The sequence below is a fragment of the Taeniopygia guttata genome, chromosome 2, assembly GCF_048771995.1.
Source record: "Taeniopygia guttata chromosome 2, bTaeGut7.mat, whole genome shotgun sequence".
In the NCBI taxonomy this organism is placed as follows: Eukaryota; Metazoa; Chordata; class Aves; order Passeriformes; family Estrildidae; genus Taeniopygia; species Taeniopygia guttata.
In genome coordinates this window covers 38788046-38801799 of record NC_133026.1, presented here as the reverse complement: position 1 = coordinate 38801799, position 13754 = coordinate 38788046, and the positions used below count along the sequence as shown (strand labels likewise).

The following is a 13754-nucleotide window of genomic DNA, read 5'->3' as shown; positions in this document are numbered from 1 at the left end:
TACCTCAGAATTTATATCTTCAATGAAAAAGGGCTGCCTGTTAAGTCCTTATGTCTTACCATGACTTGGACCTCTTCAGATCCTGCTCATTGAGCGAGAGCTGCAGGTCCTCAGACCAGGAAAACATGCATTTAAGCACACAGCTTAGCTATATGCCTAAAGTTCAGCATGTGCTTAAATTAGCTCATCATCTGCTCATCTTTCTCCTTGTCAACAGAGAACAAATGTGAAAGACATAGGAAGGGTTCTCTCGCCTAGCCAGTATTTATTGTATCTCACAACACAGTTAAATTACGCCACTCAGTGAACATCGTGACTACTTCCTAGGTACAGTTATTTTTGTGCTTTCCATGAATTATGGAGTTATCTGGACGATACACACAATTCCTACATTGCTATTTATGCAACACACAGACACTGTGGGTACTTGTTGAGCCCACCTACATACTTGCACAATTCCAACTCACCAGAACCTGAAACAAATAAGACCTTGCCATTTTCTGGTTTCTCTCTTCAGCATTTCTATGATGTAAGAAATTATTATCACCATTTTCCATCCAGGCAGCTGAGGTACAAAGAAATATGGTTTGGATTTGCAGAAGGTTCTGAGGAAGTTTAAAACCCAGATCACCTTATCTTAATTCCTAGCATGTTAGACTTACTTTCAACAAACTCAGAAGGTGAAACTGTTAATGCCATTGAACTCAACAGGATATTTTACAATGATTTCAACAGTGTCAGAATTTCATCTTCTAATGCCAGAAGGATTTTTATCTAAATAAAATCTGGGACTTCTTCTTTATAGCAATTCACAATGTTTTATCACACACTACTGAATTACTGAAAAGTTAACTTGATTCACTACTTCATTTAAAGCAAATCTCCCCCAGTGGAAAATACAGATTCCTAACAAAAAAAAAAGTATGTAGCATACAACAAGTTTCACCAAAATACATACAACCATATAACAGGAAATTTTTAAAAGTCATTTTCATGTACCATTTAATATTGATGATCTCGAAAATCATCACTATGAAAAGGAATATTGAAACATGAATAAAAAATGAAATGGCATAAAATATATTTTGAAAGATAACAATGTAGAGTTTTTGAAATGCAATCACATTGTTGAACTAGTACAATTTATATTGGATCTGTAATCTACTTAAGTATTTATTGATTGACACCCATGACAAAATAACTGTTGCCCTAATAGGATTCACATCCAACATTTTTTAGGTTTTCCAAATAGTTCACATGGTACATTTACATATAAATCAATTAATATTGACTGATTGATCAATATATGCACAGTATGAAAAAGAGTTTTGGCGGCTTTATGTTCTCTGCAGAGCAGCTTTACCTACTGATGATTAATTTTAATTTACTTTAAAGGATTCTATTGCACTGAAACTTTAATTAAAAACGAAATGAGATAGTCTATAAAGTCTGCATAGCATCAATTACCTAGACTTGATATCCTGCACTTCGCCTACCCTCTGTACATATGGTTTCTGTTAAAATAATTGGAAAGCACTTCTGAACAATGTCACCCACACATCCATTCTAAGAGTGAGAGGATATATTACCATTAAACGTCACTAATATTAATAAAGAAACAATTAATTCTTCATTATCTATTTCTAAAATACACCATCAGACTCCCTCAGTTCAAACACAAATAAAATGTTACACATGCCTGTCAGTGAAATGGGTAATCATCATCGTTGTTGTAATTTATACTGCATTCTGTTGTAAGTCTAATGCCTCATTTATTTATAAGGCTTTTCAGCTGATGTTATAAATAGCCTCTTTGAAATATTAAAAAAAAAAATCTAGCTCTTATTAAGCGAACTCACATACTTCCTGTCAACTCTTTCCTTATAAAATGTTGATTTTTAATCTGCATTGCACCTTTTTTTGTGAATAGGCAACATTTATCTTTATAAATGTTACTGTTTCATTAAAACACACAAAATAATACTTTCCACTGATTCATGTATCTATATAAAATAGATGTGTTTAGCAGACTAATCTCAATCCCCAACTAAGAAAATCCATACAAAAAATTATTTGAAAACTGCTGGTGAGCTTACACTAGGAGTAAGTCTGCTCAGCAGCTAGTCTGATTTAAAGATCAACTCTACTGATGCTGTTTTGGATCAGGGACAAGAACAGTTCAATGTTTTAATTACTGAAAAAGCATGGAATTGTTACAGTCCTACTCCACTGCAGCTAGCATCAGGTTACAAGTCTCCGTGGTGTCTCTGGCACACTGCCTGGACTATTTACTGCTATTTGTAAATTAGACACTTGTGTAGGAATGTCAATCTTAAATATCTTTGTTTAAATAAGCCTGATAAGAGATGACCAGATATCCATTTTATATGACCACTAAATAATTGCATCACATGCAGCCAGCTTGTGAATTTTACAGGACAGCTAAGAACAACCTACAAGGTAGCTTGTGAATTCAACATTAAAAAGAATAAAACCATCAAAAACAATAAAAAGCATACTCTATAAAGCTGTAACAACAAAAACACCAAAAAAGTCAACTACCATCCATAACAAGAGCAATCTCTGAGCTCTCCATTTCTGAGAGTAATGGAGAGTCTAAGGTGCCCCTATCAATCCTGCTAATACAGCTCCAGCAATTATTTTCCATACTCTACATCAGTAAGTTAAAATATGTTTCCAATGCCTAACACAGCAGTCATTAAAGTTTCCCCTGGTTCAATCAGCATAACTAATGAGGCCACATAATAACAGAATGCAATCTCTAATGAAAAGCCCAACAAAGCCTCCCTGCTACAATACTGCTCGTGATTTAGTATTCTCAACTTGTCCATCCTCCATCTTTTACTCTGTGGATATTATCACCACTCAGAAAATTACATTCCAATGAACTTGTCAGGAAATAAGTAATAAATTAATCAGGCAGCATAAACCAATTACACTCATTTTCTGTGTGTTTTCTTCCAGGGCCCACGCACGACTGCAGTACTGGCCGCACTGGTTATTCCTGCTGACTGCTCAGAAAGGCTGCAGGCTGTGAGCAGGAACGCTGCTGGAAGGAGGGGAAAAGGCATCTTTGCTCTGCTGAAGCCATCACAAATACTGTTGATGCCAGAGGACATCCAGCACCAAAACACTGCTATTTTTTAATTTCCTTTTTTTTTTTATTTTTTTTTTTATATATACATATATCAATACAAAACTGAATCAGTTCAGGAACTTTGAAAAGTACAACACAATAACCAATGTGAAAAGTTCTAGCACCTTAGCAGGTTTGCAAGTGTGGCCCTGTCTATTTCTAGTTGTCAGTAGTGACAAAGAAAGGTGCCTACAAGACATAAGTTGTTATGAGTATTTCAATGTCACATTTGGGAGTACCCAAAGCAATTTATGCCAATGGCTATGGCTAAACTGAGGGAACTGAGAGAGTATTCAATGAATCCCAACACTGTTTAGGCAGCACCCAGCTGTAAGGTAGTTCTACTCTTGCCTCCAGCTGCTAGAAAAACCTTTAATACTCATGATGTTACTTCTAAACATGGGAAATGAGCAACAGTACCATGTGAAGTAGTAGTCAAGAGGTCCCGTGCTAACAGGGACTGAATGATTCAAATTGGATGCCTCTTGCTCCAGGCTGTGTGAAAATTTGGGAAGAGCGTGAACTGGTTTCACACCTCTTGTTTAAGTCATTATGTCCATCTTCACAAGCAAGAGAACCAGAAAGATTTTTTTTCTTTTTAACAAATAAAGCTTAGATGCTGAAGTGCAAGGCACAGTCTGCCATGGCACAAAATTTCACAACAAATTACTCAAATGCAAAATCTGAAAAACACAGACTTTTGATCCTATAGAAGTGAGCTCAGGTGACACAAAACAGCACAGAAACTCCTTGTTTAACAAAGAATGTGAGTCCACCCATTTACTGCCTTCAAAAGGATTTAGCCAGACTCAAAATAGATGAACTTTCAAATAACCTTCTACCAATTGCTTTTGTTGATATATAATGAAGATTTTATGCATGCAAACACACTCTTTCCATGTATGCAATATTTCAATGAACTCTTAAACTTAGTCCTGCAAGAGTAATTATACAATCATCATGCACCTGCCAGACTCTAGACCCTCACAGGGCACTGACATCCTCTTTGTCTGTCTCGGCTGGGAAAAGATCCAAGTGGGTTAAGCTCCAGGAGCTCATTGTCATTGCCTTCTTGAAGGCTGAATATTGTTTAACCTTTCCCCTGCAGTCTGCATAAAATTCCTAGAGGGCAGTTTGAGACTCATATGGACAAATTAAAAGTGGGATTTATTAGACTGGAATAAAATAAATTGAAATAAAATAAAATACGTCATGATACATGTAACCTCATATTTGGCATGAGGTAAGCCAGAAGTGCAGTAAAAAATTAAGTAATAGTATTTAAAAAAAAATTATCTACCAAGCACTTTTGCCACCAAGCTAGCTGCCATATCCCTTCCTGACTTTTACAATTCTTTTATTTTCTTCATTTATCCTCAGAGCAGACAGCTCCTACCAAGAAGTCATGTGCTCTCATACTCTTCCCTATACTAATTTCAAAGTGCATTTATCTCCCTTAATAGTTTCAGATCCTTTTTTTTTTTCCTTGATTGCCCATTTTATGTTATCATCCTAAACACTTTTATAAAGGTAGAACCCATAGAGCTCATAATTTCACAGCACTGGTCAAGGACATGAGAAATTGCACCAGACATTGTAGTTTTCACCTCCACTTCCAACAGCATAGAATAATGCTTACAAAACAGGATTATTTGAGCTTGTTCAGGTACTGATAGCAGTAAAAATGGAGCAACACAGTCACTGGTTGGCTTGGAGATAGGCTCTGCTGTGTTCAAGTCCATGCCCATGGCACACTTTTCCCATGGCTCAGGCAAACCAGACAGGCTAAAGGTCATGCTTTGCCCACTTTTGGTGAAGCCACATCTCTGACCACAGTACAGGTATCTCTACACACAGCACATCTGACTTGCGCATCGTGCTGCCAGGAAAACATAACGAAAAAAATGGAACAGGTAGTCTCATTCTGTCAATAGAAACAAAAATGGATCAGCAGCACCCACACATCCCTAGAAAGACTGGAGGAGACAACCTCACCAGTCAGGTGAACCAGGATGACAGTGGCAGTGGCAGCATTTTCAGTTTTTTGCTGCCTTGCAGTAGATTTTCCCCAGCATGTTCCAACAGCAGCCAGCCCCACAGCCCCAGCAGGATTTAGAGAAACTGTGCTGCTCAAACCTTTAACCTAGTTCACTGCAACCACAAGCAGGAAAGCTTTAGCAAGCCAATGGGTCTACAGAGATAAAAAGTGCTCACAAACCAGTAGACTCTGCAGCACAAGTTCATTTTGCTACCCCTGGTTCATCTCCATGCCACAGTGCAACAGCCTTTGTAAGTAAACCTCTTTTCCAGCCAGCTTCCATTTTCACGTGTTTAATTTCCTCACATTATCCCAACTGCATCACAGCTGGTCATGCTAAATGATTTCTCTTAATTTTCTTTTCTTGGTTCTGTACATTTTCATATACTTCAAAACCAGTGAGGTAGTTCTTGTGCCCCATCCTTTCAGCCTCCATTGGCAAATATTTAAGTCTTTCAAATTTGTGCTGTGAGTACATACCTCCAGCACCTGAAGTATGTTTAGTTCACTAGCTTTCAGAGTGTAAGCATCCTGGTGTCAAATGCTGGATCTTACCTTCTAAAGGAGAACAGAACTCCAGTTACACTCACTTCAGGATTTTTCTATTCTGGGAAACAAAGCAAAACAAACAAAAACAAACAAACGTGCCATTTTCCCCAGTTGCCCTTAATTTGACTTCACTATGGTCCACATTAACAGAAACAGCAGCTAAACTGTCTTTGAAACTTTATTCACCATAGCCAGAAAAAAAAGAAGAAAAAAAAGACTGGTGAAATGCCTTTAAAACATGCTTTAATCTAGCTGGAATGCCATAAATTGCTTCCAGATGTGCTCCATACAAAAGTCAATCATAGCTATTTATACTGACACTCTACAGTCCAAACAATCTGAATCCAAATGCCATGTCTCTGCTACAATAAAGCTATAAATGTCAGTCTTGTTGAATCTGGAGAGGTGTTGAAGAGTTCATGCTAGTTTGCTTTCTGGGCTATTTGTTAGCCAGCAATTATTTTTTAAAAAGGCAAAAAAAAAGGGGGGGGGGGGGGTTGGGAGGAAGAAAAGGAAAGGAAACAAAAAGAAACTTTTAAAATAGGTCCTTTCCTCACTGAGTTGTTCTGAAAGCACACCTGACACCTTCCAATCATGACCTTGAAAGTGCCACAGGTTACAAGTTGAAATTCATTTCATAAGTTAGAAAAATGTAGTGCTTAGGCTCTGAGCCAAGAATAACTGAAGGGCTTGGCAAGGCTCCCATGCCCTCCCCTAGAACGAACACACACGTAGTACACCTGGGACTAAATGAACTGAAGTACAGTAAAATGACACACTGACTGCAATAATACTTCTATTCAAAAATCTTCCAGGGTATTGGGGGAAAAAATAATTCTTGCTGTATGGAAAAAAAACCTGTACCCTCATCTGTTGTTTTGCATGCAACACAGCCATTAGAATCAAAGTAGTCTTCACCTGGGAAAGCTGAACAACCAGCATTTAAATGAAGAGATGACCTATGGAGTTACTCTATCCTGTTTCAGGGAATATATTATTTTTGTGTAGTCTCCACAGAATTTTCACATTCATTTTTATAGACTTCATTAAGACCCTTTTCCCTCCCCTGCAAAAGTGCACCTGCAGTTCAATTTATGTATAAATGTTCAGAGTTTTAATTCTGGATTTTTGTAAGTGAAAGACAACAGGGAATTTTCTTATCATTGCTTGCAGATGGGATTTAAAACGTTTCAGAAAAATCACAACATGTAATGATTTTAGTCTTCAGTTCCCTGCCTTTTTATTTCCCTTGATGTTTGTCTCCTGCTCCAAAGATTTCCTCTGCATTCCTTCAGTTCCTTACCTTTTTCCAAGTCCAAAAAACTATCCCTAAAATGGAGCTGAAGAATATTCCTCTCTCCCAGGTTAACCTGTAGCATAGACTGCCATTTTTAACCACACATGTTGAGAGAAAAAGGTAGAAAATGCACACTGAAATAATTAAATTTTAGTCTCAAACTTTCAGAGAAGGGAAGCAAACTCTACAAGACACAGTATTTCAAGATTCAAACTCTGTGTGTGTGTGCGTGTGTGTATATACATATACACACTGAAAAAATGGAATACTTTAGAACAAGATTTGTGCTCTCAGTTCAACTCATGGGAAAACTTCAGTTTTCAATAAATCTCTTCAGTCAGAAGTTATACAAATGACTACAGAAGCAGCAAGCATAATACCTGTATTTAAGAACGGGGGAGGAACCTATCCAGTGAACTACTGAGCTATCAGTCTGGCCCAAACATTAAGCCAGGTTTTGTAACCTATTTTGAAGGAATGCAATTTCTGTGTAATTGCAGGGGGTTAGAGCAGAGATAAGCAACAGGGAGGCAGAGAAGCTCTTCAAGTTAAAAGACAATTCTGGCGTAAGAAGAAAAGATTAAGACTTGGCCGCGAATCCACCAAGAATGGAATTCACAAGCACGTGCCTAACCATGAGGAGGGCAAGATACTCCAGACACTGTCCTGTGGGAATGAGATGGAGGAAAGCCCTACCACATGAGAGGCTGAGAAATTTACATAACTTCAGTATCCAGCAACAGCAGGGGATAAAACTTGGTGATGCACAAGCTGCCTTCCTCTCCTGTATCAGCCTACATTCATGTATCTATCTTTGTTCCTAGCTGCTATCAGACAGTGAAGAGTTTTCCTTTGCATTGGCTCTCCAGATGAAGACATTTAAGTCTTGCAAGAAAAGCTTGAGGGCTGCTAAAGCCATAAATAGAGGGTACCAAAACCATTTTTCAGTGACATCTATCTATCAGTGTATTTCTTCCTTTTCTTCCACCCCTGAAGTGATACAAACCTTCAAAAACCTTGTCCCTCCATGAACCTTACTACACAAAACACAATGTTATTGTACATCCTCATACAATCAAAATTTGTACAGAAAGTCCCTCTCATATCCTACTTCACTTTAAAGGCCTACCTGTAAAGGTCTCTCTGAAGCCTGACCACACATTTTTAACATTTAAAGACAAATGCACACCCAAAGGAAGCAACTAATTTACTCTGTGTCCATAATTCCTTCTTGTATTCTCTCCACCACAGTGGAAAGCACAGTGTTCTCCCCTCAAATGTGCATTAAGCTTTCCATTTAGATGCCAAACCTTCTGAATCTAGGACTTAAGAGTCTTCTCATGGTGCACCAGCCCCACTCTGGGATACAGCACAATAAAGTAACTATGACAATAATAATAACTAACATTAATCACTATCGCTGGCTTTTAAACTCTGTGAATCTGTTCTGCTTTTGCAGCTGTGCTGTTTCTTCTGAGGCACCAGTGGTGCTGCCAGCAGCCTAAATGTTAGTATTAATTCAACCCACCCTTCCCATCCAACAAAAAGTACCATATCTCCAGATCTGCATAGCTTCTGCATTTGTGATGGCTGACCCCCAAAAAGTGATAGAAGGAGAACAAAAGTCACTAAAGTTACCAAAATATACAATATAGCTACTGTTTCAAACAAACAGTTTTGAAGCCAATATAATTTCTAGCAATATCATCCAGTGTTTTATTTGCTTTAAAGTTGTTATCCTTTATTGGAAACAATAAACCTTCCAAAATAAAGCAAAACAACACAAAACCAAGAAAAAATTAAAAATTTTTAAAAAGAGAGAGAGAAAAAAAAATCCCTCACTTCATGTTTAAAATTATTTACTATAGCTTTAAAAGTAACAAATGAAGCACTTGAGTCTCAGATGTGCAACCAGTAGGGAGTTGGCTCGATGCATCAGTTTTTACACCTCTTGCAGTTAAATCAGAGATCCAAATGCAAAATCTAGCACTCAGAGGTGAACTTATAACACTCCCTGGAGGAGTGTGTCCATAAACCATTCACTGGATTACACTCATCCATACAGTACTTTCTTTTATAAATCCACTCCCCACCAAAAAAAAAAAAAGTAAAAAGGGAAGGGAAAAAACAAAAAAGAAATGCTTAACTAAGGTGAAGTTAAGGTTGCATAAACTATAGATCATTTTTGTCATCACATGTCTAAATCTCTGCTTTCCTTTTTGAGATTTCATTAGTACAGCTTTCTGGTGTTTTTATCTCAAATGGATTTGTTTCTCCAAATTTGCGTCTTGGCCAGAAAAGGGATCCAAAAACACCCAATGACATATGTGGCATAGCCACACGTGGCGCAGGAGCACTCCCAGGCCTTTGGAGTATGCTCAGCAGAGCTAAAACACTTTCAAAAACTGCTGCGCTGACTTTTCTGTGGAATGTCCTTAGTGACAGTTTTTTGGGAGTTTCACATTACGCCTCATGTTCTTATGAGTCTTCCAGACATTAAGTCTTTTGCAATGTATTTCATAGAGTCATGGAAGCATTAAGGTTGGAAAAGACCGCTAAGATCATCAAGTCCAACTATTAACCCAGCACTGCCAAGCCCACTACTAAATTGTGTCCCTAAGTGCCACATCTAGACATCTCCCAAATACCTCCAGGCTTGGTGATTCAGCCAGCACACCAGGCAGCCTGTTCCAATGCTTAACAACCCTTTCTGTAAAGAGGTTTTTCTTAATATCAACTCTAAACCTCCCTTGCTGCAACTCAAGGCCATTTCCTCTCATCCCACTGCTTGTTACTTGGGAGAAAAGACCAACACCCACCTAGCAACAACCTCCTTTCAGGTAGTCATAGAGTGTGGTACGATCTTTCCTGACCCTCTCCTTCTCCAGCCAAAACAACCCCTGTGCTCTTTCAGATGCTGCTCATAGGACTTAATGCTCTAGAGCCTTCATCAGCTTCCTTCTCTTCCCTGAATGTGGTCCAGCTCCTGGAGCGTGTATGCAAACATGTGCACACATTGTGTATGTGTGCCCACACACATGTACATGTGCATACACACACACGAACATACACATAGTCTGGGGCTAGAACTAGAATGGATAAAGATCAGTGTAACTTCACTGAATTCAAAGGAATCTCTATCAGATGAGAAAACCTGAGGACAGTGAACCTGCCTGCCTGATGGCCTACTAGCTATTTCAGAGTTGACAGAACATAATAAATGTGAGGATTTCTGAGGTCCTTCATGATTAAAAAAAGGAAGCAGATGCACTAATAACAGAAAGAGTGGGAGTTTTTTTCCAGTGAATACCATTCTCTTCACTGGCTAATACACAACTCCCATTGTCAGCTTCTTCCATATCTCTTGTTTTACCAAAATTGCAGAATGGGTGGCTTCTGTGACTTAATAGTAGCGTTTGATTAGACAGCCTCCACTGACCATAACTTGTTATCTTTTGGAATATGACTGTTATCCAGCTGTCTACATTTACTGTAATTTCTCAGTTATGCCTGCATGGATTTATCATGCTCCAGGAAACCTTCTTTGACTCTCTACTAGTTGTACCCCACAGTCTAAAAACAATCTTAAACACAGTTCTTAAAATGTGCATTATGTTCTCAAGAATTTTTTAGCTGTATTATAAAGTGACATTATTGAAATAAATATTTCCAACCTTCAAATTTTGAAAACTTGCCCTAATGCTCACCTCCCCCAGTTCAATTCAAACATAAAATGGAGTGCCTCTTCCAGCGGTTCAAGTTCATGAAAATGTAAATAAACAAAAAAATCAATTCCTCTATGGGTTCATCAAATTTTGATCAAAGCAGAGATCATTTTTTGCTCTATTATCTAACCCTGCACTTGCAGTTTACCCTCAAGCCCCTTGCCTGCAGCCATGAAGATATACACTCGGAACACTCTGGATTTGCCACTGGAATGTCCAGCTATCATAGATCCATTTCTTGCTGCAATGGGGATGGGACCAGCAGCAATATGAGCTCACCTGCAGCTTCACCTTCTGCTTTGACTGACTCCCAACAGTGGGTCAAACCAACAGTACTATCAATGTCAAGTTGATCCACTGCATGACCCCACATCAAGGAAAGATGTGCTCTGAGAATATGCAAAACTGGCTAACAACTCAGTTAGTCAGTATGCATAATTATGACCTCAAGTGTTAAGAAACTGAAAAGCCTTTTTGGTTATAAAATACAATGGGAATCCTAATGTTACGGTCAGTAAGACAACAGAGCATTACTTATGCTGTATCCTTGAATGCAGCTCCCCCCCATTCCTGACGTAAGATTTTCATTAGCCATTATACAGCTGAACAGGAAAGCCAAGCCAGAAAACCAAACCCACTCAAAGACACAACCACATTAATAAGTTGACAGCACAAGCTATAAAATACAACTGTGGGCCTGTTACATGAATCATAACCAATAACTTTTACAGCAGGACAGTCAATAAAGAGTAACCGCCACCCCAAAAAATTAAGAGTGTCTTGGTGAGCAATAACAGGTAATGGTTTGTTTGTCTGTTTACCGGCCAAGCTCTAGAGAATAATCTTCTCCAACTACACCGTCCTCACGCATCGTGCCATACTTCAGTGACCGCATCTCCGTGTCAATGTTTTTTAATTATTTTATCTCCCCTAATCTTCTGCTTTAAAGAGCTACCCTAAGTCTTTGCTTACATCATTCTGCTGAATTTCCATTACCACAGAAAAACATCTGCCTTATTAATTTTTTTCAGTTTATTTTGTGGTATGTTATTGCTTTTTTTTTTAATCAACTAATAAAATCGTATCAGAGAGTTTTTCAGTGCAGCCTAAGCAAACACTGGTGTGTGACTACAATGAGGTATAGTACAGTACGCAGGAGAAGTCAGAGGCTGAAATGAGAATACAATTTCCCATGAGAGAGAGAGTTATATGTTTGAGCCATTTAACTTTAAAACTAGTTCAATATTTGAACAAGACACTATTTTATTCCCATTCAAAGTTTAAACACAGATCACTTCGAAATCAATCATAAATTCAAACCTCTTTATTTTAGAAACTGCTTCAATATTTAAAAGCTTTTTTTCTCTCTTTAATGTAACTGCACCTTCAAGGCTGCAGAAGCAGAAGTGACTTTGAGATCCTTAAGAGCAATGCTATTTTCCTGCCAATACATACAAAAGGCAGTTCTAGGAAAAAGAAAAAAACCCACAAAGGCGAGGCTGTGCTTTGCTTCAGAGTTTAAGAACAAAGTCTGGACAAAGAACACACAGCCTAGTCTTCAGCCCAAACTAAAGTAAATTAACTTGGTGTGGGTCCTTTTCAGGGCACACCACCATAATTCCTTGTTATTGCACTACTTTTGTCCTCACCTGGGTGTAAGGAAAAACCAGATGAGTGGGATCAGTGTAGACAAAAAGCAGCCCTCCTTTAGGATGGTACAGAGTGAGAAATCTGCAATTCAGAAGGAGGATGCAGAGCCCATTCGTGGCCCACACGATGGCTGACGGAGCAGAATTGGATAGCACCAGCTCTGTGACACAGAAAAAATAATTCAGCCTGTGAAATAGCAACATTTCACGCCTATATATAATTTCAACGCGATGATCATAAGAGTTATTGGGGGTGGATGTTACATTTGCTTGTTTTTAAACCTTAAAACTCATTCTTCAGATGGGCAACTTACCATAGAGAGTCAGTGATGGAGAGGTGAAACCAGGCAAGTCTCTGAACTGTGACAGTGCCAGCTCTTTGGCACATGCCACTCTCATCCAACTAATTTCAGTACCAATTTGTTTCTAAAAATTATCTTTTGTACCCTCATCTTTGTACAAAGCTCTTTTTAACAAGCCCAAAGCATACAGCTGAGCACAAATGTAACACTACAAAAATACTCACATCAAGTAGAAAAGACAAACTGATTGCTCTAAAGCAAACAGTCTTATTAACCTCAGGGCTCCCCTGTTCTGGTTTCTGGTCAACTCCAGTCTTCACAATCAAGTCAGAAGATCCCTTTAAAAAGGATTAAGCATCTGTACTACTAAGAGATCATGAATAGGAGCAAGAATTAGGCTGTGTCTTTGTGATATCAATGCACTTAACCACCTATGGCTTTATATGAACTCAGGAAGTATTATTTGGCTCTATAAATAGCAACATGATAAACCTGGCTGCATGGGTAGTCATGCTGCTGCACTAGCATCTGAATGTCACCTTTCCTCGGGGAGGGCAGCTGTCATTCATAACCACCTCTCCTTAATTGAAAAATTAGGGCCCCCTATTTCCAGGAAGCCATAGGCCAAGAGCATTAAGCAATAAATGAGCTTTACTTTTTACGTACTTCCAAATAAAAAGAAATCAGTTGTAATCAACACAGCATTAACATAGTGCCTTGTAATATTTCACATAAAACATGCCACTGAAAACTCAGTATTGAGCAAGAAGGAATTTGATGAATCAAGTAGATGAAGCCAAGATGTAGTTATTAGATGCATTACATCTTTAGCACATCATCTGTAAAAATGTCCAGGGTAAACTAACGCTCCAGGGGAAACCTGACCTTTAAGAGGCTCCCTAATACTACATCTAAATTAATGTTAGTGACAGGCACTTCAATCTAAAATAGCAGGGTTCTTTCATTCTATCTACACTATCTATTCATCCATTTATTTGTGTGTAAATGTGTGTGTGCATAAATGGATTTGTGTCATT

General features: G+C 38.4%; 1 protein-coding gene across 7 annotated transcripts in view; it reads right to left on the bottom strand.

Annotated features, from left to right (window-relative positions):
- RARB (retinoic acid receptor beta) overlaps positions 1–13754 on the bottom strand; it is a 319701-nt gene that overhangs the window by 246215 nt on the left and 59732 nt on the right. For 2 of the 7 annotated variants that reach the window (XM_072925727.1, XM_072925731.1), the window contains exon 3: positions 12416–12576. The exons of the other annotated variants lie outside the window; for them this stretch is intronic. The gene's annotated coding sequence lies outside the window, so the exon portion shown is untranslated. The remainder of the gene's footprint in view (positions 1–12415; positions 12577–13754) is intronic. 7 annotated transcript variants of the gene reach the window in all.